The sequence below is a fragment of the Entelurus aequoreus genome, linkage group LG11, assembly GCF_033978785.1.
Source record: "Entelurus aequoreus isolate RoL-2023_Sb linkage group LG11, RoL_Eaeq_v1.1, whole genome shotgun sequence".
NCBI classification, from domain to species: domain Eukaryota; kingdom Metazoa; phylum Chordata; class Actinopteri; order Syngnathiformes; family Syngnathidae; genus Entelurus; species Entelurus aequoreus.
The window spans coordinates 52,652,326-52,678,913 of record NC_084741.1 but is presented as its reverse complement, the minus strand read 5'-3'; the positions used below and the strand labels follow the sequence as shown (position 1 = coordinate 52,678,913).

The window sequence follows — 26,588 nt, the reverse complement described above, 5'->3', positions numbered from 1 at the left end:
CCCTGCCCCCCCAACGCTGCCCCCCCACACATCAACCCCCCCTGTATATTGTAGCCCGGAAGAGTTAGGGCTGCAAGGTGTTGTGGGCATTTGTCCTGTTGTGTTTATGTCGTGTTACAGTGCGGATGTTCTCCCGAAAGGTGTTTGTCATTCTTGTTTGGTGTGGGTTCACAGTGTGGCGCATATTTATAACAGTGATAAAGTTGTTTATACGGCCACCCTCAATGTTACCTGTATGGCTGTTGATCAAGTATGTCTTGCAGTCACTTACGTGTGTCTGCAGAAGCCTCGCACAACATGTGACTGGGCCGGCACGCTGTTTGTATGGTGAAAAAGCGGACGCGACGACAGTTTGTAGAGGACGTTAAAGGCAGTGCTATCACGGCACGCCCTTAATATTGTTGTCCGGGTGAAAATCGGGGGAAATTCGGTAGAATGGTCGCCCCGTGAGATTTTCGGGAGGGGCACTGAAATTCAGGAGTCTCCCGGAAAAATCGGGAGGGTTGGCAAGTATGTTGCTAGGGCGGGATAGCCATTCAAAGAAGGTGAATTCATTAAAAAGTGTATGTTAGATTTTTTTAAGAAATCTTTTCTTGCGGCCCAGCCTCACCCAGTTTCTGCATCCAGTGGCCCCCAGGTAAATTGAGTTTGAGACCCCTGGTTTAAAGAGTAGCTCTCCGAACTACTGCCATCTAGTGACTCGAAACTGCAACGACCTTCAAATTTACCGTAATTATTTTACCACCTGGCTACCAGACACCTTCTCCACTGATAAATGGCACCATTGGTAAGTTGGTAATTGTATTGATGTATTTGTCGACAGGCTTGAATAAGTTATAAGAAAGTATCAATAATCAATGATCAATACAAAAACGTATATCTTGATACAGTTTTAAGCAATATCGCCCAGCCCTAGGGTAAATTTTGCTCCCCAGTCACATGTTCCACCCCTCCAAGCCCCGCCCCCTCCAAAAGTATTCGAATTCATCTTTTGAGTTGGTTTTCCTGTGTTGACCACCACCAAAACAATTCACTATAAAAAACACTTCCTTGTTATGATCTGTTGCCCGGATCATGTTTTGTTTTGTTTTTGACTCCCTTTTGTGTTTTAGTTGCCATGGGTGCAGATTAGTATCACCTGCCTCAGGACGCTCACCTGCTGCCGGGCACGTATTCCTGTTTTGTCTTGTTTGCTACTGCAACACGTTATGTTGAGTATTTCTACAATTCTTGATTCTAGTTCATGTGCTAAGCTTCACCATAGCTCCCATGCTATCGGAACGCTTTTCTGTGTTTTAGTATTCCTGCCTGATTTATGAAAATAAATCATCTTCTTACCTACACCTTGCCTCCGGAGTTTCCATCTGCATCCTGGGAGAGCGATCCGCGCAGTAAAATGTGACCACGGCGTAACATTCCTGTCACTAACGTACGTCAAACCACGCCACTATCCTCGCCACGCCATGCAAGTAACAATTTAAAAGGATATCAACTTATTTGTTATTACTGTAAAATGATTTACCATTGTACTGTAATTGGAAGTTAAATATCTTTGTTATCCTAAATAAATAAACAAAAAATTACTTATTTCTGTAATAAAACATTTAAACTAAATAGGTATTGAACATTTTGAAGTGCGTCTTTGTTTTGGGTTGGAAAAATGAGGTCGGACATTTCCTTTTCGTTTATTGCTATCACGCGATCACGACGGCATTTTTTGCTCGTTCATCTGTGTTGATGGGCTCATATTGCCCATCTGATTTGAAGCTGAAATATTCCCACAATGCTTTTTTTAATCGTATTTTTTCCTCCTAATTTGTGTTACTTTGCGGCACTTCTCACTGGTGAGTCGCAAACCACGCCACCATCTCAAAGAAATTGCGCTTCAAAGTTCACTCTATTGCAATTTTTTTTGTAAAGCTTATTCTGCATATTCTGGGCCTAATTTAAGCAGAAAAAAGAAAAATGTGTTAATACAACAGTAGTATTGGCCACTAAATGCAACCAAACTAATCAGAGCGTGCTGCTCAGTATGGTGGGCCCTGATTGGCTCAGTGTCAGGCAGTATTACCATATTAGATTAGAGGAGTGTTTTATGTCTAATGTTAAAATGAATTTAGATGGTTTTAAACAGGTTGTTTATGCTCAAGCCATAAAAATATTCAACTATAAAAATGGGACCCATTACCTCCCTGCTTGGCACTCAGCCTCAAGGGTTGGAATTGGGGGTTAAATCACCAAAAATGATTCCCGGGCGCGGCCACCGCTGCTGCTCACTGCTCCCCTCACCTCCCAGGGGGTGATCAAGGGTGATGGGTCAAATGCAGAGAATCATTTTGCCACACCTAGTGTGTGTGTGACAATCCTTGTTACTTTAACTTTAACTTTTTTAAATTAATTCCTACTTTGCGCAAATTCATTTACCACGGTCAGGCTCAGAACCAATTGAAAGCAAAAAAACAAACAAGGGATTGCTGTATTTATTTAGTTTTTCCTTGTTTTATACAATAATTGACACTAGTGTTGGATGAGGACAATACACTTGGTGATTACGGATATACCCGGTTTAAAAGTTTTCTTCTAATTGACTTTTCTAGTCCAACTCACCAGACGCTTCGAATGTCTTCTGCTTGTCCATCTGTCCTCTCCCATAGCTTCTCATCTTCCTCCCGTTGTCAAGAATCAGTTATCCCTGCTTGGATCGTCTTACTGGAATCAAACACAGATAACAAGATTGTTGTTTTGCACCACAGACCAGCCAAACCATTATTTTTGCGGCATGTCACAATACCTTAGACCAGGGATGTAAGACTGGTTTTCATTGAGGGCCACATGGCAGTTATGGCTGCCATCAGAGGACCGCTTGTAACAGCGAATAATGTATGAATTTTCTTATGGATTTCATTTATATATATATATATATATATATATATATATATATATATATATATATATATATATATATATATATATATATATATATATATATATATATATACATATATATATATATATATGATAGTATTCTGTAATATTTGTTACAATAATGGATACTATTAAAGTTTAAAAGGCATGCAATTTCAAGCAGAACATTTATATGTCAAAATGAAAACAATTCAGTTACATTTAGTGAGAAAATTCTAAGTACTTTATTGACACATATCATTTCCAGGCCTTGAGTTTGACACCTGTGCCTTAGAGGATGAATACTGTAGATCCTGCACCATCCTCTCACACTGAACATTCCTACCTTGCCTGAGCATGAACTGCTAGCCTGCTCAGATGAAAAGACAACATGAACAGTCCAGTCACGACTGACCTGAAAATACATTGACCAGATGATTGACAACATGCACAGTAGCCTACATGTATGTTTAGTTTCCTCACAAAAAGGAAAGAGTCTTGGCACATTCACACGGACAGACTGAGGGATAAAGCGGAGATCTGCTGGCCTTCTTCCTCGGGACAACTTGGTTTCTTCATCCCTTTGGCTTGTTTCACTTCACACTCAGCACACACACCAGTTTGGGCTTCGTCCTCACACACACACTGCCGCCTCGTGGATGAAAAGCATCATATAAACCAATAATATGTGTGTGTCATGAAGGTTGCTCTTTTATTAAAGAAGTTAAAAATGAGAAACTCTAGTAAAAGGAGCAATATATAGTCTATGCAAGACTATTTTATCACAATGTTTTAATTGACTACATTCTTAAGAGTTTTTGGTTATTTTAATATTAAAGTTAAAAAGTTAAAGTGCCAATGATTGTCTCACACTCACTAGGTGCGGTGAAATTATCCTCTGCATTTGATCTATCCCCACATGGGAGCAGTGAGCAGCAGCGGTGGCCGCGCCCGGGAATAATTTGGTGATTTAACCCCCAATTCCAACCCTTGATGCTGAGTGCCAAGTAGGGAGGTAATTAGATCTCATTTTTATAGTCTTTGGTATGACTCGGCCGGGGTTTGAACTCACGACCTACCGATCTCAGGGCGGACACTCTAACCACAAGATGAATCATTTTCACTTCGCAAATGTCCAGAAAAGTGGACTTAAAAAAGAATAATAAAAAAAAAATGTACAAGGACATGGTCATATTAATTTATTGAAATTAAAAAATTAAAAAACTGGCAATTGATATTGCCAGTTTTCTGTATAAAATCTTATTAAATTGAACCGAGAGGTGAGAACAGGCTGCATTCATGCTCAAATAAAGTAGACAATTCCTGTAGTTCATACTTTTATTTTTCTATGGACTGTAGAATAGAACATTTTCAATCCCTGAAAATAGATCGCTATCTTTTTTACTCAAAATAAGCAGATGTATTTGTTCATTCATATTGATACTTTAAAAGTATGTTAGTGTGAATAAATGATCAACCATGGAATAAATCATCTTCTAATACAGAAAGCAAAAACGGGTAAAACAATGTACAGTACAGTTTTGTATACGAGTGGCAGGAGAACATGATCATTTTAGAACACCTTACATTCAGAAGGACACTGTTAATTTGGTAAAGTGCTACCAGGCATGATGTTTTCTAATTATTTAGTTGTGAGCATTAATCTAACAGATTAATCTAACTATTGTGTTTGCAATTTGGCCAACAGTATGTAGATTTCCCTTTCCAACATCATCAAGTTATGCAAGGAAATGTGACACATTCTTCTGTCTGTCCATCCTCATCATTTTGGGGTCATATTGCAGAATTCCCATGAAAACATTTCAAAACTAAAGTGGCTGTCATCCAAATGAATGCCATCTTTTACACAGATGTTAAAACTTTCATGGAAAACAAGTCAATGTCATCTAAATAACTTCATTTAAATCAATTTCAGGCACGATTACTCACCCCCCACCCCCTCAAAAAAATTTTTATCCCTGTCCAAATATTCATGGCCCTAATAAATAAATGATACATGTATAATTATGTCAGTAGTTTAACAGCAAACAATCATTGGTCAGGCTAAAATACAATACAAGCATCACAAATAGATGAATACGTGTGATAAATCTTGCATTGACAATGAAGTCCTTTTGCATGTTTATAGGGAACGTGACCCGGGATAAGAGACAGGTTAGTTTAAGGTGGTCTTGTGCGATTACAAATCCCTTTTAGTCATATTTAGTATACTACGAACAATGTTAGAGTCGATTCAAACCGGCAACAAGAGATCAGTGGAAACATTTTAGGCACAGAATAACATTCAGTCACAGCGATAGAACCACATTAAAGAGGCAACCTGGGTAATTTTCTTACATGAACATGATTATAATTATTATTGACGATAGCAAAACATTGCTAAGCATGTTTATAACACAGCAGTGCGACAATTACCATAGTGGCCTGAACATAATAATATATGCAGACATGGAAGGGTTAACCCTCCAGGGTGATTTCATTTGAGCTATTTCTGAAATCAAAAAGGACATAAATGAACTGACATTTTTAAAAGGTGTGAAAACATTTAGGATTTTTTACTTTTTTGCTTGAAATTTCTAATAAACTTGAATCCTTACCTAAAATGTCTTTTGAGCAGATAATGTCACAGGTTTAAATGAGTAAAAACACTCATGAGAATGTATATACTGTGACATAATTTCAACAGAAGGCCTTCAAAGGTTTAACATAATAATTACATAATTAATTACTTTTGGTATTTTTGTGCAGGGCTGAAATTAATTGAGAGATTTGAGCAAAGAAAGTAAAACCAAAAAAAACAACTATGAATCAATTTTTATTATGCCCTTTGAAAAATGAATAACTCGTATGTCCAGTTTGGCTGGGGTATTGTCCAATAACTGCCAGTGTATTCCTGCACATCTGTGAAATAACTGGACATTGATATTAGAAAATTTAACAACTTAGTAAAAATCATGCATACTGTGGTACAACAACAAAAATGGCCAAAATACAGCAAACATTTACCTAAAAGGAGCAACAAGTCAGCCTTTGTACCCTGAGGGTTAAAATGTAGTGAGCAGGGACATCAACTAATCCTTCTCATCACACATTTACAGTATCTGACCATGTCAATGTTTTTTTAAATACCTGGACCGCATGTCAGTCATGTTCGGGCCAGTATCGACAAATAATGTTTTAGTGCCATTTTTCCACGTTGATAAAACAAAAGGAGAAATTTAAGGCCAAATTGGGGTTTTTCATGAATAGTGTATTGCACATACCGTGTACATTATTAATGAACACAACATCCTCATTTTGACATGAACTCACCGTACGTTTACATTGAAATGATGACTGCTAGCAAAGTACATACGCGGGTTACTCATGAAAATTCACGCTTGTGTCCAAATTGTCCATCGCTAATTGAATCCTGCAAAGTTTTAGTCGTTTTGCCTTGTCTCTGGTCAGTTTCCAGGGTCTTTGTAGACACAGTGTGATTTCTTTTGTCGTGTGAATGCAAAATATGTTGTGTTTGTATCATATGTGTTGTGGCCATGCCACTAGTGGGGGGGCCTCCTGGATCTTTCATGGCCATACTGGCTCCCACCATAGCAGGATAGCTTCTGTTCCTCCTCAATCCTGTGTTCAGACCCGGAAGCCCGCCGCCCAGCGCTGTGCTCCCGAGCCCAGTGGATCCGAACAGACTACTCGCTGGAGAGACAGAGGCAGCTTGAGGCGGAAGGGTCCGGAACCTTTTCAGTTTTTCCACGAGTTTCAGGTTCAACGCCTCATCTGTCTGACCGCCTCGCTCCCTCTCAGCATCGCCGAGCACTTCTCGTAGAATGACGCGTGCTGGCTTGGAGGCGAGGAAGGTGTCAAAGTACGGCGGGTCGTCATCGGAGGGACTGAACTGAAAAACTGGGCAGGCGGTGGTGGATTTGGAAGAAGAACGGGGGGAATTTGGAGGAGTGGAAGGCTGGAGGAGGAGGTGGTTTTCATCCTTCTCTGGTGTCTGAGGGAACTTTGGTGTCTCAACTCCCCTTCGTGGCGTTGAAGCGCCGCTGGCGTCCAACCCTCGGTCCCAGCTGCTGGGGTCGTACACCGACGCGGAGATGCCGTGTTCAAGCAGGAGGTGCACGAGGCCTAGTGATGTGCTGGTGGTCTTGGTGGAGTCTCGGAGGTTGGTGGAGGATTCGGCCAGGGAGAGGCGGCGTGGGGTGCAGCACGGGGTGTAGGAGGGCGTGAGTGGGGCGGAGAAGGCGACAGGAGCTGGAGTGGATGTAATGCTGCTTTGACACGAGGTTACAGCTGAGCTGGAAATGGGACAAGTGAAGAATGGTGGAAGATGGATGATGGGGTGAAGGAGCAGCATGGATGTAGAGAGAGAAAATGAATTGAGTTAATATTTGTAAATGTAATTTAGTGTGTTAGTCATCGAAAACCATTAATAGTAAGTCTAGCAAACACACCAGCATTGTTAGTCATCACTTATTGTCTTTGGATGCTCAGACAGGGTTTCCCCTACATGTAATTGATCGTGGTGCACCGCCACGGCAAAATACAAGCCGCCACACCTTAAAAATATGTAGTTTGTTTTAAATGAGAACTTTTTTCTTTTTTTTTAGGTGAAAACAAATTTAAAGGCCCACTGAAACCCACTACTACCGACCACGCAGTCTGATAGTTTATATATCAATGATGAAATCTTAACATTGCAACACATGCCAATACGGCCGGGTTAACTTATAAAGTGCAATTTTAAATTTCCCCCGAAACTTCCGGTTGAAAACGTCTATGTATGATGACGTATGCGCGTGACGTCAATCGTTGAAACGGAAGTATTCGGACACCATTGTATCCAATACAAAAAGCTCTGTTTTCATCGCAAAATTCCACAGTATTCTGGACATCTGTGTTGGTGAATCTTTTGCAATTTGTTTAATAAACAATGAAGACTGCAAAGAAGAAAGCTGTAGGTGGGATCGGTGTATTAGCGGCTGGCTGCAGCAACACAACCAGGTGGACTTTGAGATGGATAGCAGACGCGCTATCCGACGCTAGCTGCAAAAATATGGCAATATTGCGAAATGATCAAGTATGACACATAGAATGGATCTGCTATCCCCGTTTAAATAAAAAAAATTCATTTCAGTAGGCCTTTAAGCAATATATTGTATGAATGCATGTATTTTATATAGTCTATTATTTACGTACTATTGACCTATATGCTTTATTTTGAAAATAAATAAATGAGCATCTGAATGACGTTGAAACCCGGCAAAAGTAAGGAGAGAAAGTTGAAGAGAAAGGTATTTATATATATTTAATGCATTTCTTGTTTAAGCCTGTGTAAATTATCCTAATTTTGACATTACTACCGACAATAACGTCTAACTTTATAACGTGTGCGTCTTCAAACCTCCGTTTGGACATCTCTGTGTGGGAGAACCCCTGTGTGTGTGTCTGTGTGTGTGTGTGTTTTCTCTGTGTACTCCAGCTTCCTCCCACATCCAAAAAATAAGCATGTTAGCTTTATTGAAGACTGTAAATTGTCCATAAGTATGAAAGTGAGTGTGCATTTTCTTATTAAATCAAATATATGCATCATTGCCAACCAAATGAATCATGTCATAAATATTGACTACGCCCCCTCTGCACCCCGAGCCACGCCCCCACCACCACATTATAGTGGCAATCTGGGGAAACCCTGTCACTGTATTATATACTGTATAGATAATATGTCAATATTACATATATGTTATATTTTATATTGCTACTATGGTACATTTTTAGTCTACTTTATACCTGCATTATCCTTTCCATCCTTAGGAACTGAGCTACTGTGTGGAACAATTTCCCTTGTGGATCAATAAAGTTTGTCTAAGTCTAAGACACAGGATTGCCAGATCTCTTAACTAAACCATGTTTGGTATCACTTACAACCACTTGTTAACTCACCAAGCTTCTAACATATATACAGTAGCATCTCAGTTTTCATACACCCCACAATTAGGATCATTTGTTTTTGAAATTTGCTCCCAAATTAGGTTTTAGTTTTCATATGGGTTATACTTGTATAGCGCTTTTCTACCTTCAAGGTACTCAAAGCGCTTTGACACTATTTCCACATTCACCCATTCACACACACATTCACACACTGATGGAGGGAGCTGCCATGCAAGGCGCTAACCAGCACCCATCAGGGGCAAGGGTGAAGTGTCTTGCCCAAGGACACAACGGACGTGACTAGGATGGTAGAAGGTGGGGATTGAACCCCAGTAACCAGCAACCCTCCGATTGCTGGCACAGCCACTCTACCAACTTCGCCATGCCGTCCCTATATATATATATATATATATATATATATATATATATATATATATATATATATATATATATATATATATATATATATATATATATATATATATATATATATTCATATACCATCTCTGTTATCGTGCTTGTTGATGAGATTTTTTTTTTTTGACATTGTGACATAATGGGAATTTACAACAAATTTCAACAAACATAGTACAATTTAAATACACACTTTGCTCACTATGTGGATAAAAGGTGTGGTCAAATATAATTTTCCATGAACCAGGAAGTAGCCTGTTAAGTGTTACCAAAAACAACACCAATATGAGACTCCTGTGGCACAGTACTGTATTTAATAAAAATAGCCCAATCATTAGTATCTACCACTACACTACTATTAATAAACAACATTCCAGCTGAAGGCACAGCACAGTTAAGATGAGTTCAGTGATTGGGTCACTCATGTCTTGTTAGTTATCTACTGTAAATGTAGCTCTCGAGGCAAATGTAGATTTTAGTTGTAACACACATTTGAGCTATCAGCCAGATTTGCCTCAAAGGTTATACACACACACACACACACACACTCCCATGCCTTCCCTCACCCACAAGCAACCCAGTGGGTGCAGTCAGTGGGTCTGCTCTACACCAGCCATGACAACCATATGATACAACTCCACTTCCTCTTCCTCATCACATGACCTGCCCAGGCCAATGACAGACAGAGTAAGCTAAGGTGGCAGCGCTATACGAAGTAGAGAAGTATTTACAGTAGACCTTAACAAATACATTCAAGTCAAGTATTTCATAATGTTTTCAAGTAATATTCCGATTTATTTTATTTTTTTTGATACCTTGGGGACACGGAAGTCAGCTGATCAGAGGGGTGGAGAATCCTGCAGGTGGTGAAGGTGTATGTGGAGCTAGTGTGCGATACACACTTCCCTGGGAAGTTGACTACATGACAGAAAAGAAGAGAAGAGAGGTCAGGGCAGAATATAGGAGGATGTTAGTAATATTCAGTCAAATATACCCAAATACAACATATTGAGAGGGGGGAAAGGGACAGTATCAGCCACCTGAAGCAAAAGCAGAAGCATTCGTTTATCCAATATGAAATATTAGTATAGATATTTGCAATTTAATCCTTGTGGTCACTACAGTGGACAGCTAAATTTCAAAGCGGTTTTCTCTGATGCACACAAGTCTCATGTCAAAGGTGCACTGTTGTAAGGGTATAAACGACAAGACGGACGATAGACATGCAAAGCAGGGTGAGGAATATTTGGGGCCCTGAGCAGAAATTGATTAAAAAAATTTGCGTGCAAAATAAATAATTCAACATAAATTTGCACATGTTCCTGACTCATCACTGGACACTAGGGCTACACCATTTTGAGAAAAAACCTAATTACATTTTTCTCTCCAGTGAGAGTGTGATTGGATTTGCGATTTTTATATTTTAGACATACAAACGCCTAAAACTTTGAAAATAACGAGTAAATGAAAACATGTTACTTTTAGATCGTCAATCAACATATTCTTGTCTCTCGGTGCCACACATTTAAACAATATGCAATAATGTACTTCCAAAAATATTTGGCTTTATGCAGACGGACTTAGAGCTTTTGTCTACATAATGCTCTTAAACCTCAAGAATTAATCGATAAGACTAAACAGTGTTCATAATGTAATGTAATCATATTTAATAATGATGCAAGTAACCATTTAAAATGATACCAACTTATTTGTTATTACTGTAGAATTATTTACCATTGTACTGTAATTGGAAGTTAAATACCTTTGTTATCCTAAATAAAATAAACAAATCAAAATTAAAATGGACTTATTAAGGGACTGTAAGCAAACATTTAACCTAACTAGGTATTGAACATTTTAAAGTGCATTCTTTTTTTGAGTTGGAAAAATGAGGTCGGACATTGTCTTTTCGTTTATTGCTATCACGTGATCACGCCAGCATTTTTGCTCTTTCGTCTGCGTTGATGGGCTCATATTGCCCATCTGATTTGTAGCTGAAATATTCCCACAACACTTTTTAATCGTATTTTTTCAGAGGGTCAGTCTGTTTAGTTAATTTTACTGTTAAATAAACGCGCTCAGGTGCAGAGAGCGATGCACAAAGTCTTTATTTCTGTTTGAAGCGAGAGACAAACAAATGTGAGGCTCAACAATTCTGTAGACAAACATGGCTGTCACTCAAATGTCGGTCAACGGTGGAGAAAAAAAAAACAACCTCAGCCTCTTGCGGTTATTTACCGCACTAATTAAAAATTCAATGTTGATTCGATTTCGATTAATCGCGCAGTCATACTATCCCAAGCAATAAATGCATGGTCCTGTTTTCGGATCATTCTGTATGGCACTGTCCATACACACTAACTTCACTTATAATACCCGCTTTATCGTTACAAAAAACAACTTCATAATTTGTTCAGGGTCAAATGAGTTATAGACAACTGAACATGGATTTAAAACACTTGCACAAAACAGAAGATTGCAGTATTTTCCACCAGGGCTGCACGATTTTGAGAAAAACAATCTTATTTGTGATTTTTCTCTACAAAATTGTGATTGTAATTTGATTTGCGATTTTTCCATTGTATACATATAAATGCATAAAATTGCTAAAATAAGGAGGACATATTTTTTTGGGACTGTCAATCAACATATTCATGTTTCAAGGTGCAATAACCTACTTTCAAAAATATTTTTCATCAAGCAGACACATCACCGCTTTTGTCCACATCATGCTCTTCTTAAACTACAGAAATAAACAATAAAAACGATGTAGTATTTATATTGTAATGTACATAATAATAATGCAATTAAAAAAGCTATACACTTTTATTTCTCATTACTGTGGAATTGTTTACTACTGTACTGTTTTGGAAGGACTTTTTTTTTTAGTTATCCCAAATAATTAACACACAAATGAAATGAAATGGACTCGTTTCTGTCACCAATTATGTAACTTAAATAGATATTGAACGTCTTAAAGTGCATTTGTTTTCTCAATTGGATAAACTAGGTCAAGTTCTCTTTTTTTTCGCAGCCAATCACGGCATTGTCACTTGTTTGGCAATGTTGAAGGGCTCATATTGCCCATTCGGTTGAAGCTGAAATATTACCACAACGGGACATTTGGCTTTGTAATCATATGATTTCCTCTTTTTATTGTTACTTTGTGCGAATTCCTACTAGTGAGTCGCGAGTAGGGTGGCGTGAATCTTGTGTGTAAGCTGGAAGTCCTGCTCTCTGCCCATTGAGACAAAGATTGTGAATGACTATAAAGACCGCTCACTGCATTCAGTAAATTCTACTGTTAAATAAACGCGCTCAGGTGCTGAAAGCGATGCACAGAGTGAGACCTCTGTCTCCCTGTTTGAAGCAAGTATTTCAACTTCATTTTCATTTATCTTTCGACTGACTTATTGACTATTGACTTAGGCCAGACAATTATGGCAAAAATAATGAAAATGTTTTTGATTGATATTGAAGTCACGATTAATAACACGATTATTCATAATTTGAAAACATGAATATTGTACCACCAAAACTCAACTTTAAATATAATTTAAAAGAACAACTAGATATAAATTAGTAATGAATAAACAAGTAAAAAAATATAATGATGGTAGCAACAAAGAATTTAAATAACAATAGCAATATGAAAAAATACAATTCAGTTTTTCATTTACATTTTTTTATATCCGTTTTTTACCGGTTACAGTTATTTTACCACCATAGTGTGTGCTTTTTGTGTAATATTATTATTGTGTATTAATAACATTTAATAAAACATTTGTTAATTCAATGCAAAAATCCTTACATCTATTGGTACAATACATATTTCAAACACTTTTGATTGGTCAGGAGGCAAAAAAACATGAGTTTAACAATTCGGATTGGCGAACATGTCTGTCACTCAAATGCCGGTGACGGCGGACAAAGTATGACGGTTTGGTAATCGCACTAATTAAAACCTTGATGTCGATTTATCATGCAGCCCTATTTTCCACTGTGTTTAGTTTTGATTAAGGCTTTAGCTGTGCTATTTGGAGCAAGAACAAGCAGTGTGTGTTGTGAGAGGACCCCCAGCACAGCCAAGCCACGAGGTCAACTCCGATATAAACCAGCTATGATTGTCATGTGTTCATGTGACTCAGACAGCTGCTCCAATAACACCTGATATATGACTCACATGACTCTGAGCGCCCACTGCAGCTCCAGCCGCTTTTAAAAGTCGATAGCCATTCAGCACTGCAGCCCAACACTCAGACTGGTTGACATTAGTACCCACAAAGGACACCTTGACGTTTTACGGCTTAAAGAAGATTGGTGTTATGGCCGTTACAAAGATGCATACTGGACAAACTAGTGAGATTTAAAACGAGCTGTTTTGATTGGTAATGCCTCAGACAGATCAATAAAGAATATGCACCCCAATGCAACCAAAAGGAAACTACGCAGAGAGTAAAGGAGATTAAAATAGAAGTAAAAGAGATAACAAAAAGTGTAAGTACTCTTTTTGGATGAAGTTCCGTGTCTGCACACACTGGGACTGCAGATGGGATGAAGGCATGACCATGCAAGATGTGATGTCACACTGGGATGCTGGGGGGGGGGTCTGTTGAATGACTTTCCTGAATGCGCCCCTCCCACCTCTTACACCCACTGCCCCATGATATCCCCATGCTCCAGGGTGAGGAGATAGGAAACAAAGACACCAGCTAAGAGACTCCCTCACCAGGCAGGTGGTCCAATGTGCCGAGCTCCTTGAAGTCCACATGCCCGTTCATCTTAGAGGAAGACTGCGGTGAGGAAAAGGGCGGCGGGCTTGCAGAGGGACTGACATGTCCGTCTTTCAGCAGAATTGTCTCCCTTTCGCCACACAGTGTTTCAGATCGGCTACTGGTGTCGACGTTGCTATTTGTGTTGCAGCAAATGGAAGGAGAAGAGGTAGAACACGGAAGGTCTGCTAAGCCCGGTAACGATTCACTTAAGACTTCGTCCTCCTCGGGTTGGTCAAGCTGCCAGCCAGTTGCCTCGTCTTGCTCGTGCGATAAAGTGCGGAAGCCTTTAGTGACCACCCCAGGTCGATGATCCAGCAGAGCGCCCATGTGGGGTTGAGCCAACTGCTGCCATGCATGGAGTGTAGCGGAGCCTACAGGGGAGACAAGTCAGAAAAATAGTTATTTTCAGGACTCTTTCATCAAAACGCGCTTTTTACAGATTACTTTGTTATAAACTACAAAGCTCATTTAGTTTTTAATGAACCTCACGGGGAAATAAATCTACCTTAATTATTTTGAGTGGACAGACCAAGTACATGTATCTACTCCGTTATCTAGTATATGTATGTGTGTGGGGGGGCATGCCATGTTTACATGTGTGAACATAACTGGGAAAAAAAATGTGACAAACACTTCCCATGTTACAAGCACACTAGCAGACCCGAAAAGTAACATATGTCATGTCATATATTAAGTTTTATGTTTTCTTAATATGTGCTGTACAAGTATGACTCATTTCTGCAGTAGTAAAGTAAAGTTGTGGCGTGCATGACAGAAAAGAAAAACTTAAAAAAGATGTCAGTACACAAAGCAATGGCACAAAAAGAACAAGGAAAAAGTAGGTAAGAAAATTAGTAGGCTTTTATTCAAGTCTTTAACAAAGAAAACAGAAAGGCAGAACAGTAAAATGACTGCAGAGACAAGACCAAACTGAAGAAAAGGGATGAGAGGAGGCCTGGGCAGATAATACATTTTGCTGGAGGATATATTGTCAAACATTATTGCCGATAAAAGATATTGTTGTCGGCATTATTTTTTCGTCCCAACTAAATAAACAAAAACAAAAAATGTAATATCACTCCTGTTAATTTTTATTTATTGTTCAATTTATTTATTTATTGACTATTATCTCAGGCCTAGATGAGAGAAAGTAAAGTGAAGTGGACAAAAAGTGCAAGGAGGAGTACTAATGAAACGTCACACATTTCCAACAAATAGAATTGTAAAATGGATCTGCATCTCACAGACATGATGCCACTAAAATACAGAACTTTAAATATTTAAACATGTGTGTGATAATAATCAATCATGCAATATGAACAAAACATAACCCAATATTGCCGTATTTCACAGGCTGTTTAATCAGTCTTTCTGCTTCTATACTGGGGTGAAATAGCAGATAAGAACCACTAGGTGGTGCCACAAAATAGTAAATTGTTGACTGGAGGCACACAAGAGGCGATTGCTATAAATACTTATTATTTTAGTACATTTAATACAACAAAATATATGGTTTAAGGCAGTTAAGAATGTTCTGTGTGTAGTTTGTTATATAAAGCAATGTTCAACTCAAACTGAACAAATATTGCATTATTTCTTTCCCAATAAAAACAAACAAATGCCTCTTAAGTGGCCATGTTGTTTTGTCTGTGTTTAACAAACAGGGTGAAATGTTGTGTTCTAAAACTGGCCACCCCAAAATCCATGGATGTACTAATATTCTTACTGTATATGAAACACAATGTATTATATTTCAAACCAGCAGCGTGGTTGTGTGTGTCTGAAGTAGAAGGAGTGCTGCACGTTCAAGCTGCCTTCCTGTGGTTCTAACACCTGCAGCAGACCTGTGACTGCAGAGGGTGGACCTTGGAGGCAAGACTGTGAGCTCCTCTGCAGGCTTTGAGGACTTAAAACAAATCTGGATTGATGACAAGTGTGTAAAATTAGATATTGATAGTCAAACTGATTTTGAATCTTTTCTGACTTAATCTGATCCTTATACTGTTTGACATCAGGATGTAGGGATTTTTGACCAGTATCATTGTGTAAGGGAATAGGACTGTCTTTGTGGTTGTGTGGAGGACTAAAAGGACTGTGGCTCTGGGAGGAGTAATCACCTTCTAGCGGCTTTACAATCTGCAGCTTGTCCGGCAGGTAGGATCTGGCGGTGAACGAGTACCCCGACCACACGCTGCCCAAGGATGGATGTGAGCACAGTGAGAACAGACTTTCTGTTGGAGTCCCCGGTCCTCCGCTACTTCCACTTCCTCCTTTTTCCTCCTCTTTGGCAAGGTAAGCCAGCTTCCTCTCCCTCTCCTCATCGAAGAAACGTTTTTCTGAGAGGTAGTTGTCGCGGCGCAGAGACAGACGCCGCAGGGCTGCCTCCAGGTCCCGACTGCCAGGGGTGCCTGGGGTTCCAGGGGGCCGCTTGTTCGAATCCTCTGACCTGGACAGAGAGACAATAGTTTTACAACCAAGTTAAAAGTATTGATACCAACACACAAACAATACATCAATACCTGCCTTTTTTTTTTGTATGATCAAATACTGTAAAAAATTAGCCTCCGGTTTGCCCTTGCTCATGAATCCTAATGGAGGTGTGGGGAGTGTAGCATAAGGCGTGGCGTAACTCTGCGTCACAATACACCTCATACGCACCTGGTTTGGCAGAGAATAAGACGTGGCAGAAATGATCTGTGATTCACTTTAGCCACTTTGCAGCTATATTTAGCGAGTACAGGTAGATATAATAAGTGAAAAAGAGGTGTAAGTAAACAAATACGAGTGAGTGCGGAGATCTATCACCCATGGAGTGTGCATTACCAAAGAAACCTCCAGAAGCGTGCAAACCAAACTTTATTACTCCCATAATTTGCTAAGAAAACATCAATAGAGGATGTAAAATAGTTGACAGTTGTTGTTCTTTATGAACATATTTATAAGCACAGGGGAGATGTCCCGATCCCGATCATGGGATCTGATCAGGGCTGATATTTACCTATTTTAACTAATCTGTAGGGAGTACCGGCATTTGTTGGTACTGGTTTCAAATTGGGTTGGTGCAGGAGGACCATCCTGCACCCACTGCGCTGCCGTAGATGTGGCCTGAGTGTGCATGTGGGGCAGGGGACAGCGGAGTGCAGATAAAGAGAGATAACTCAAACAAAAACAACGAGAAAGTCCACGTGAGAGGGGAGGAGAGAAGCTGTCGAAGATTTTGCGATCATTTATTTTTATTGTCCTTGTCCTTATTATAACAAAATATTTTTGGGGGTGATATTTTTCTTGTTTACAAACTAAGGGAGTAAGTCTCTGGATAACCTACTCAGTGGCCTTGTGGTTAGAGTGTCCTCCCTAAAATCGGTAGGTTGTGAGTTCAAACCCCGGCCGAGTCATACCAAAGACTAAAAATGGGACCCATTACCTCCCTGCTGGCACTCAGCATCAAGGGTTGGAATTGGGGGTTAAATCACCAAAAATGATTCCCGGGCACGGCCACCGCAGCTGCTCACTGCTCCCCTCACCTCCCAGGGGGTGAACAAGGGGATGGGTCAAATGCAGAGGACACATTTCACCACACCGAGTGTGTGTGTGACAATCATTGGTACTTTAACTTTAATACAGGAAATGGGAGCCAAAAGTAGTTTTTACTTTTGTTTTGTTATTGTGCATTAGCCATTTTATTTTGTTGAAAAATGTGTATGTAGCATTCAATACCACACATGCAAAACAGCATTTACAACAATATTGGCAAATTTTAAATTTAATAAGATATGTACCCACCTCCAAAGACAAGCACCAGGGGATAGGTTGATTGGCAACACTAAATTTGCCCTAGAGTGTGAATGTGAGTGTGAATGTTGTCTGTCTATCTGTGTTGGCCTTGCGATGAGGTGGCGACTTGTCCATGGTGGACCCCCCTACCACCCGAATGCAGCTGAGATAGGCTCCAGCACCCCCCGCGACCCCGAAAGGGACAAGCGGTAGAAAAAGGATGGATGGATGATGTTTTATAAAAATGTGTTGTTGTGCTTACTTTAGTTATTTGCTATATAACATTTTCAGAATTACGATCTATTGTCAAAGTATCAGATCAGGACTTGAAATTGGATCGGATGTGATGCCAAAAAATCAAATTAGGATCAAAGGCCTAAATTGTTGATCGGTCCATCCCTAAGCACAGTATTGTTTGTTTTGATATACTGGGAGGCTACAGGCCTCTTGGCAGCTGATACTGCAATGTAAACTCTGTGCACAATTATGTTAAAGGACAGTGATCTTAAATACTTGACAGTTTAAAACAGTTTTCAATAAAGTAGTGAATTTAAAAGTACATGGGTGAAGTGTTTTTACTTATGTTGTGGTATAAAATGAGAATAAATAATTCATAGATATCATTATCGACTAGAGGTGGGGGAAATAATCGATTTTTAGATGTATCGCAACACCGACATGGATGATTATAAAGTAAATTAGTAAACATCAATAATCGATAATCGATTTATTTATTGTAAAAAAAAGTAATGCAGACAGTTTAAAATTTGGCTGACTGCACCAAGAGATCCGACCAGCTCCTTTATTTTACGGCACTTATCTTGCAGTTTTGTTCACATTTCCATAAATGTAATAAATGTGATGGCAATTTCTTATTACAATTGCACAGTTTTTAAAAGTTGCAAGTGATACAATGTTTATTTAGTGAAGTGAAAATAAATGTACAATTGCATCAATACACATAAATTAAAGATGCATTAATAATCGATTTGTTATCAACTTGTAGCTCCTGAATTCTAATCGCAATCCAATCGTGAGGTGAACGAAAATTCCCACCCTGGGATTCTGGTATTGTGACAAAAATGTTAGTACCCATCATCCGGTGTCTCCAGGATACAGCTACTTCTGTTGTCCAGAACAATCCCACTTCCTGTCTCACTGCCATACATGGAGGTGGAGCAAGGCGTGCCGACCCGGCTGGAGCGGCCCGAAGTGATGCATGATGACTGATTGGAGCCTGGGATGTTGAGCGGGGAGGGGGGCGAGTGATGAACGCTGCTGACGCATGAGGTTGAGGTTTTTAACGGTCTGGAACACACGTTTTGGCTGCAGTCTACAATGACAAATCACAGAAAAAAAAAGAATAACACAGATGTGAAGAATGACGCCAACCTGTTTTTTAATTATGTGCACCTCTGCTCCTCTACATCTGGGTCATCCATCTGTAGCTCTTTTCTCATAGTGCCTTCTATTTCTGCAGCCAGAGAATCCTAGAAAAGGCAAATGATTTAAACAAATATGTACTTCTCATACAGTGGGAGGAAAAAGTATGTGAGGTATCTGAATTTATCGTTCTACAAAAATTGGTGATCAGACCATAAATTATGGTCTAATCTTCAATTAAATTACAGAGTCTGCTTGAACTTGGCAATTCTATGTTTTCACATTTTGTGCAACAATCAGGATGCATTTGATCATTCCATTTGCTTTTAGTGTGCTGCCGTGTGAGGTAAAAAAGAACTGTAACAATTTTGTAAAGAGAAATAGTCCAAAATTAATTCTGATTGTTGCATATCTCATCTGCAACTAGAGGAAATATCTGGTTGAGGTTTTTCCCTGTCCTGCAAATGTTAACATATTATGCTCAATAAAAATATGGAAACATAAAACTATTTATGTGGTACTAGATTAAGCAGACTCTGTTTATTGTCGACCATATTTTATGAACAATTTAAGAAATTCCAAAGGGTTCACATACTTTTTGCTGTAAAACAAAAAAAAAGTATCACCATTGGGAACAAGCCCAGAGAATGGAAACGCCTCTGAGTGTTAGGTGGATGAGCTTTATTTCTTAGGTTCTTCAGTTCTTCTTGAGCCTCATGCAGTATCTCCATGCACTCTGCATACTTGTCTTGCAACTCGCGCAACTATTGGAGGGGGGAAAGAAAAAACAAGGGTAAAGATACATAAAGTAAATCAAACAGAAGTAACTCTTTACAAGTAATGTATCTACATTTCCTTTCTCGCATTCCGAATAGGCATGCAACGATTATAGATTTGGACTGTACAATTATAGTCTGAGTAATAACTACGGTTATTACGGTTACTGTGCATTGATTAATTTCACAACAAAAAAATTGTCAAATCACATACTCTTTAGAGATTTTGATGTGTTAGTTATTAATGGCAGATACAAGAGTAATCAAATAACAATATAATAGTAGTGTAAAATAATAACTAAATTAAAAAGTATTATCAACAATAAATAAATAATTGCATTATTAATATAAGACTGTGACTAAATGTATTAATTGCCCAGGATAAAATGTTACTCCTGTTGGTAATAAAGTCAAGTGTTATCTGTCAGACTCAATGCTAAGCTACTGATTGTACGTGAAACGTTTATCCATCCATCCATTTTCTACCGCTTTGTCCCTTTCAGGGTTGCGGGGGGGTCCTGGTGCCTATCTCAGCTGCATTTCGGGCGGAAGGCGGGGTACACCAATTTAACTAAATATTGCCACTAACATCATTTAACTCTGTTGCAGTGTTATGTCTTACTTTTACTCTGGCGCGTAAAGCTGCACCATATTAGCCGTATTAGACCCTTTAGCTACAACTTTCTTTAAGCTTAAATGGGTGAGCCAACATCTTCAATGACTCCTTGGTCATTTTTTAAGTACCTGAAATGTTCCCACACTGCTGAATTCAGCATTTTTTTTGAGTGGAAAAAAGTTTGCTGCTTTGTCCTACTGCCATTTTCTAGCTAATACTAGCATGTATCTAGATACTATAGGTGTGTATAAGTGCGTGCACTGCTGGTGTAGCTTAGTTTTCGTTCGGGCAGGTTGTGCCAAAAATAACGTACAAGCTAATGTCAGTTTATAGCGAGTGAGGAGGACTGAAATATAGAGCTGCACGATTAATCGAAATCGGGTCCACATCGAAGTTTGAATTAGTGTGGTAAAATAACCGTGAGAGGCTAAAGTTTTTTTCTTTCTTTTCCCTCCGCCATCACCGGTATTTGAGTGACAAACATGTTTGCCGATCAGAATTGTTGAGCCTCACATTTGTTCGTCTCTCGTTTGAAACAGAAAGAAAAACGTCTTACTTTGTACATCGTTCTTAGCCCCTGAGCCCGTTTATTTAACAGTGTAATTAATTGAACACAGTGACCCCTCTTTTCATTCATTCACAATCTTTGTCTGGGCAGAGAAAAGAGCAGGGTGCCGTCACCAACACTGTGGTACAGAGAGCTTCGAGACTCGCCAGTGACAATTGCTGCAAAGTAACACAAATTAGGAGGAAAAAATAACATTACAAAGCCAGATATTCCCTTGTAGAAATATTTCAACTTCAAATTGAATGGGCAGTATCAACACGGGAGAATAACCAATCATGTGATAGCAATAAACTGAAAGACAATGTCCGACCTCATTTTTAAAACTGGAAGAAAAAAACATTCTTTAAGATGTTCAACACCTATTTAGATAAAACATTTTTGCTTACAGAAATGAGTCAATTTTGTTTATTTAGGATAAAGTTTTTTACCTTCCAATTACGATACAATGGTAAACAATTCTACAGTTTCTACAGTATAGTTTATATCCTTTTAAATGAATATTTGCCTAAATAATATATATTATTATTACATTACATTTAGTTTTTATCGATTATTTATTCAGTTTAACAGCATGATGTAGACAAAAGCTCTGAGTCGGTTTGCATAAAACCAAATATTTTTCTAAGTAAATTATTGCATATAGTTTAATGTGTGGCACCTTGAGATTAGAATATGTTGATTGAGAATCTAAAAGTAACATGTCTTCCTTCACTTGTTATCTTCGCAGTTTTATGCATTTTTACGTATATAACATAATCACAAATCGAATCGAAATCACAATTTTGGAGAGAAAAATCGCAATTCGTTTTTTTTCTCAAACTCGTGCAGCCCTACTGAAACAAATTGTGGAGTGCAACCCTTGCGGTTAAAAAAGCGAGACACTTTTAACCCCATTTAATAGTAAAACCGGTTAATCGTTGCATCCCTAATTCCGAATAGCTATCCTTTTATAATGTATTTTCATCATCCCTTCATGGACACATCAGAGGTTTTCTTTAAATTACCTCAGCAGTGAGTTGTCGCTGGGCATCTTTGGCAGCTCCTAGGTGTTGTGTAAGCTCTTCATTCTCCACAGCATACTGCAAATAAAATACATGTTAAGAAATGTGTATATGTCAGAGAAAAACTGACACATTCAGTGACTGCACACCATTTTGGCCTTCTTCTGGAGGTCTACTATCTGGGAGAGGAGGTGAGTGATCTCCTCCTGCTGTCTGGAAGCATCCTCAGACTTCCTTGCCAGCTCTTCAGCCAGAGAAGACATTTGCACGTTGGCATCACCTGAGAACACCAGAGGGATGCAGCAAAAGGGAAACGGTGAAAAATGATAGTGAAGATCCAGCCATATAGAAGTTGTTGAAATACTTACGGAGTTCTTTAACACAGTCATTGACCAACTGTTGTTCTTTTTCTTCATAGGAGATTGTTTCTGTTTCTAAATGGCTTGCCTGGAGTAGAAGAAGATAATATACATAAACAGTCCAATGTACTTGTACTAACACAGGAGACATGTCTGAGACGTAAATTAAGGTAACATTGAGCATGTTAGTGAATATACTAGTGATATTTAGTGGCATACTGTATTGACAAACAATAACACACACAGTTGTCTGCCTGGAAGTCAGCCAAGTGAATCACTACCCTAATTGACTGATAGTAACTAATTGACCAGTTTGTTCGAAACCACTGTAAGTCATTCCTTACTTGCTCGTAAGATACAAATTATTTTGAGCAAACACAAATACTGGTGTGCATGATACACAGAATGTTTAAGTGTGTATGAACCTCAGATCGTAGAGATTTGTTTTCTTCTTCTAAATCTTTCAGTTTCTTCTGCAAAGAGTCCAAGGGGAAAAAAGTTGGGGGAGACACGTTCTCACTGGGTCGCACACTGTGGAAAACAATCATCAACAGTGCACATGTTATACACCAACTGGCCACTATTGGTACAAATGCTAATGAGCTAAGCTACATAGAGTAGTATCAATAAAAGAGAGGTATTAGGATAATCCCCATGGTTATTGTGATTGGGCAGTGGTATAGAATTTGATGTGCACCTCAAAAAATTTTTAACACCTCAATAGCAAGGCGGAATGCAGAGATTATTGATCAGCTTTTTTTGTACAAGCGTCAAAAAGTCAGTTTAAACATTTTTTTTTAAAAGCGGGCGCAAAAACCAAAAAATAAGAAATAGGCAAATATGAGCAGTTATATGAGTATGGGAAGTTTCATAGATAGAATACAAGTAACTGATGTTCCATATCCATTAGTTCAAGCATCAAGATCAATCGTGGCTGGCGGCAGACTAATGCTGTAGCGACACACAAAACTTTCTTTTCATTGTAATTTACTCACTTCTTTTGCGTCCACTTTTCTTTTTTTTTTTTCCTGCGTGAGGATTATGATGAATTCGTCATCTTAAACGCAAAGATATAAATATCTCATCAGTCGGCATCTTTGTGAAGGCAGAGATTGTTTTATTATGTTCGTAGTTTGTATTTCTTGTTTAATAGCACTTGGCAATAGTGCTACTTGCTGGATCTGCTTTTTTACCACAGGTGGGTATGAAGCACTACATTTACTCAGTTACATTTACTTAAGTAACTTTTTGGATAAATTGTACTTGTCAGAGTAGTTTTAATGCCACATACTTTCTACTTTTATTTAAGTATTTTTTGTGAAGAAGAAGTGCTATTTTTACGCCGTTACATTGTGTTTCATCGCGATCGTTACATTTGTCAGTTTTCTGGTAAGCACTGTCACATGATTGTGTTTCACCAATTCAACATAAGCATTATCTGTACTGTAAATTTAAAATTTGAATGACAATAAAGGAAGTCTAAGTCTAAGTCTAAGCACTAGTGATGTTTGACTCCATTCCACCAATCATACGCATCCTGGCATATTACATTATTTGCAAGCAAAGCGGAATAAGCCAGTAGTGGGATCTCACTTAGTGCTTGTTTTGGCGTAAAAAGTTACCGTTTACACCAAACTTGCACAAAGTACAGCTATCGAAGCTGAAATAGGTCAATATTTTTAGAGTAAATGATATAATAGAAGCCTACTTGTTTCATAAGTGTCAGAATGTTCCCAAAAAAGACACTTTAATTACGTGACATGGCGCCAGCACATCCCGGCTGTTTGAGAGAACTAGTGAACAGAAACCTCTTAAAAGACGCATTTTGACACTAACATTTTTTATGTACACACCATGCATATATACATTTATAAATTATGTATACAAATACAACATGTTTCGTTAGTCAGTACCAACAATAATAGTTAGTGGTACATTACATATGACTTCAAGACAGCATCTCATTCATTCAATTGACCACAACAACAATATTTACACTTTGTTTGGTGATGTTAAGATAGCGATGTTAAGATAGCGATGTGCGATACCACTGATTTTCTTTTTCTTATCTGATACAGAGTAAAGTTCAGGCTAGTATCGGCAATACCGATCCGATACCTTGTGCAAATATACCTAATGTGTCTGGTACAATTATTAGTATTTCAAGTGATGCTGCTATTAGGGAATCATTTTCAAATGATGCCGTTATTTTGCACTGAATGTGTTATCTATATTTAACTTAAAAAAATACACTTGCTGTTTTGTAAAACGGAGCGACTCCTTTTTTTGACAGTAATTGTTTTGCTTGCGCATTACGTACTTACCTAGGCGGAAGAAAAAGTAGTTCCCACCAAACAAGGTTTCATTTAGACAAGATCTTAATGATTTAGTTACTTTACACTGTTCTTGTTAATGATATACATTATCAATCAATCAATCAATGTTTATTTATATAGCCCTAAATCACAAGACATTATCTCAAGTAATGAAAGTATCAAAAGTATCGATATTTTGATTTGAGAATCGATATTAGAGCATAAAGATCTGGTATCCGCACATCAGTAATGTAAGAATTAAACGTTCAAATACAACAATTTAGACAATGTTATTGACATGTAAACCAGCAATACAACTAATTGCATTGTTTGTATTAACATTAAATAGTGAAAAACTTGAATAAAATAGAAATATTTTTGTATGTCTCTGTGTTTTTTTGAAACACATTAAAACATTACCAATAACACCAAATAGTAGTGGAAAGTTGTAGTTATCTGTTAGATTTGGAACTTGAAAGTTACTAGTACTAGCTTATTTACATTACCACATAGCTAAACAAGCTAAAATGACCACAATCGCCCCTTAGCGTACGATAGGCACACTGCCTATGGCCATCAGTCACATTAGAGATAAGAGCATGGAAACTAAAACTTCACATGTAGCTGTGAAAGTGTAAGAAACTGAATTATTTGACAAATAACACAAATTTAGTGCGTAGAAACGCACTTACTGTAAAAAGGGACATGATGTCAGACAAGGCAGCAGAAATCTTCAATGATTACGTTCATTCTAGTAAAAAAAACATTTACTGTATATCATGTGCTGTCATCTGTGTCAGTAAAAATATTTACATTTCAGCCTACAAGAATTTCACTTCCAAGGAGAGAAAACATGTTGGAGTAAATTGTATATCATTTTTATGTCTTACACACACCAACTACGGTTGTAGTCCAAGAACCAATAAAAATAGCTATTAATTAAGTTGAATGAAATTACTTGCAATTTACTCAATACTTGAGTATTTTTTTTCACAGAATGCTGACTTACTCAAGTAATTATGTAGATGACTACTTTTTACTTTTACTTGAGTCATAATACTCTAAAGTAATGTTACTCTTGCTTGAATCTAATTTTTGGGTACTCTACCCACCTCTACTTATCACTCAGTGTCTAAAACATGTAACTCACTCTCTGTATATTCAGGCACAACAATTTAAGCGTCTGGATTATCATTTGTCTCAAAATAGTCCTCGTTGGCTCTCATGAAGTCTGCCATGATTAGTAGGGGAGGTGGAAATCTTTGAGCACCTCACGATTAGACTACGATTAACGATTCAGGAGCTACGATTCAATTAAACATTGGTTATTGATGCATCTTTAATTATGTATATTGATGCCGTTTTACATTTCTTTTCGTTTCACTAAATAAGCGTTTATCACTTGCAACATTAAAAACAGTGCATTTGTAATAAGAAACATAAGAAACAGTCAAATTAATTCCCACATTTATTAAATTAATGAAAATGTGGAACATAGGTGCCCTATAACAAAGGAGCTGGTGGGATCTCTCGGTGAGGTGGCTCGATGCAGTCAGTCAAATTTTAGAACTGTCTGCATTAATTTATTTACAATAAAAAAATCGATTATCGATTTGTAAAGTTCATCAATCAATTTTATAATTGTCCATGTCCGAATTGCAAAGCATCTAAAATAGATTATTTCCCCCACCTCTAGTTAGTAGTAGTTGTTGTTGAAGGAAATAGCGAACATTGTATGCAGCTGAGATAGGCTC

General features: G+C 38.2%; 1 long non-coding RNA gene and 1 pseudogene across 1 annotated transcript in view; one reads left to right on the top strand and one right to left on the bottom strand.

Moving 5' to 3' along the window:
• Nucleotides 1-5,727: 5,727 nt before the first annotated feature.
• Nucleotides 5,728-26,588, bottom strand: part of LOC133660224 (trafficking kinesin-binding protein 1-like) — a 75,328-nt pseudogene continuing 54,467 nt past the window's right edge.
• LOC133660227 (uncharacterized) overlaps nucleotides 16,199-26,588 on the top strand; it is a 41,385-nt gene continuing 30,995 nt past the window's right edge. The window contains exon 1 of the long non-coding RNA XR_009827788.1: nucleotides 16,199-16,334. This is a non-coding gene — a long non-coding RNA (uncharacterized LOC133660227). The remainder of the gene's footprint in view (nucleotides 16,335-26,588) is intronic.